General features: G+C 27.1%; 1 pseudogene; it reads left to right on the top strand.

Annotated features, from left to right (window-relative positions):
* Nucleotides 1-1,291: 1,291 nt before the first annotated feature.
* On the top strand, nt 1,292-2,113 carry LOC140857977 (uncharacterized; annotated as a pseudogene).
* Nucleotides 2,114-3,072: the final 959 nt, after the last annotated feature.

The following is a 3,072-nucleotide window of genomic DNA, read 5'->3' as shown; positions in this document are numbered from 1 at the left end:
AACCAAACATACTAAAATTTTATTCTCAAAAAATAGTTTTTCAGAAAGTAATTTTCTAGAAAAGTTACTTCCTAGGAAGAAATATTCTTCCTGTAAACCAAACGAGTCCTTAATATGTAGATTGAAAAGGATATATGCATCAGTGAAGATAGCTTCGTTGATGCGATGACATGATGAAGGTCATACAAAAAGTAAGATGTTAAGATATCGAGCTAATAGTTTAGCATGAAAAGTATTTGATGATATGCATCTTGATTTTACTTCAGATGTTTGTAGCATTAGATTGAGTTTAGTTATTGATAGCTTCAATACATTTCAGATGTGGAGTTCTACTTATTGACCGATCATTCTGATTTCATATAATTTGCTACCATAGATGCATATGAAATATTCTTCACTTATCTTGTCAATGGTTATTCCAGATGATAATGGTTCAGACAATGATATTGATATCTTTTTGTAATCTTTAATAGAGGAATTGATATAGTTATGAGAGGATATCGATGCATTTGATGCTTACAGTGATCAGACATTCAAATTAAGGGCAGCTCTTATTTAGACTATCAATGATTTTTCTGCATATACCATTTATTCGGATTAAGTATAAGGAAAGTATTGCAAGTCCCTCTTATGAAGATTCTACTCATTCACATTGATTAAAATATAAAGAAAAGTTCTGTTATATGGGTCATTATCGATGGTTGGAAGCTGATCATCCATTTTGATTTCAATAAGATGTATTTGATCATACTATAGAATTACGATATGCTCTTATACCATTATCTAAAACTGAGGTTCTTATACAAATGTATGGCATCAATCATATATATGGTAAGATTTCCAAGAATTTCAAGAAAAAAAAGAAAGATGTTAGAAACTTGATAAATAAAGGGTTGATAGAGGATATCATTACTCGTAATATTGATGTAGGGATGTTTGAGGATGCTGACAACTTTTATGATGATGATGATCACATGGATGAAAGTGAAAATGATGATAATATAATAGAGTCACCTATACATTGAGTTATCAAGTAGTTGTGGAAGAAAAAGAGTATTTTTTTTCTAATTTACCTTATTGAAAGCACAATCTTCTTAACAATAATCTAGACATGATGCATATAAAAAAGAATATTTATGATAATTTGATTGGAATATTATTAAATCTTGATGGAAAGAGTAAAAATAACTTAAAGGTACACTTAGATTTGAAAAAGATAGGCATAAAACAGGAGCTTCATCCCAAAGAGCTTGCTAATGATAAAGTTTATATACCTCCTGCATGTTACACAATGTTCACTTGAGAGAAAGTTCTTTTTCTGACATTTTTAAAGAATATTAAGGTTCCTGATGGCTATGCATTGAATATTTCAAGATGCACAAATATCAAAGAGTGAAAACTTTCAAATCTTAAAATTTATAGTGATCATATTTTGATGTAAGATATTTTTTGTAAAGTCATCAATGCTAAAATAAGTTATTGCTATCGTTGCTTAATTGTCATCATTTTTTAAGTCATTAAATTCTAAAATTCTTGATTTTTGAGAGCTTAATTAATTAGAGTCTGATATTGCATTTACACTTTGCCATATAGAGAAAATCTTTCCTTTCAAATTTTTTACTATCATGGTTCTACTTGCTCACTTAGCTATGAACGTAAACTTTGGTGGATCAGTACACTACAGATGGATGTATCCTATTGAGAGGTGATGTTGCTAAACTTTATAGTTATAATTTAAAAATCTTTAGTATGTGTAGTATTGTACTCATATTAATGTTTTAAAGAATTTTTAATTTTTGAAGATATTTAGTACATTTAAAGGATTATGTACGAAATAGAGTCCATCTCAAAGGCTCAATTATGGAAAGATATATTATTGAAGAGTGTTTGATATTTTGTTCAAAATATCTTGAAAGTATAGATGCCATTTTTAACTTAATCTCAAAGAAATTATTATATTATCGATAACTCAAAAATTTATAAGTTCTCAACTACTGGAAGACCTTTGAAAAAAGTTGAAAGTGTGGTTCTTGATAAAAAATCCTTAACACAAGCCCATTATTGTGTTTTACTTTATAGTAATATAATATCTCAGTATTGTAGGTTAGCATAGTCATATATGTTGATTTCTATCATTGCCATAATATAATAATATTCTTCATCAATGAATTAATTTTTTTAACAAATTTTTGGTTGCTTAGAGATGAGTAAACCATGACATTCGATCCAATCCAAGGATTGAGCAACGATAGTTAATCAAGTTATTCCTTGAATGATTTTTTAAATAGGTTAGTCATGTATGTAAGAGAAAAGATTGATTTTGAAATGCATTTATTAACATCAAATAATACATTAACAAGTTTATCATGATTTTTAGATACCAATGATGATGGAGAGTAACTATTCAGATGAATTAATTGTCATTGCTTGAGATCCTAACAATACTGTTAATAGCTTTAATATTTTCATTATTAATGGATTTAAATTTTATATAAAAAAATATAAAAAATTTAAAAAAATTTAGAACAATGGAGTCATAGTGGAAGCAGATAGAAAGACTTATTATAATATACTTATAAATATTTTTGAGTTGAATTACTGTGGAAGATTTAAAGTAGTGTTATTTCGATGTAATTGGATGGATATAAACTCTCCAAGAGGCTTGAAGCAAGATACGAATAGATTTATACTTATAAATTTTTTAAGATTGATATATATTAGTGTGTTATTAAAGGACGATCTTTTATTTTTTTATCTCAAGCTCATCAAGTATTTTTTGTACAAGACTCGAAAGATAAGAATTGGGCTATTGTTGTAAGAACAAAATCTAGAAACTTATATGATATGGGAAAAGGGTTTGAAGTAGAGGATGATGAGACTTATACACCGTGTATACTTACAATCTTTTCTTGACTGATAATCTAATTATTACAAGCTTGGTTAGGATGAATATTGAAGGAAAAAATATTGATTGATTTTTAATTAATAAGAGATATTTAAGATATGTACATTCTATATGAAATATTATATTATATTATTATTTTATTTAGTAGATCTTATTTTTTTTAGCAA

This window comes from Elaeis guineensis, chromosome 5 (assembly GCF_000442705.2).
Source record: "Elaeis guineensis isolate ETL-2024a chromosome 5, EG11, whole genome shotgun sequence".
In the NCBI taxonomy this organism is placed as follows: domain Eukaryota; kingdom Viridiplantae; phylum Streptophyta; class Magnoliopsida; order Arecales; family Arecaceae; genus Elaeis; species Elaeis guineensis.
Note: the sequence above shows the minus strand (reverse complement) of the source record. Positions and strands in the feature narration are given on the sequence as shown.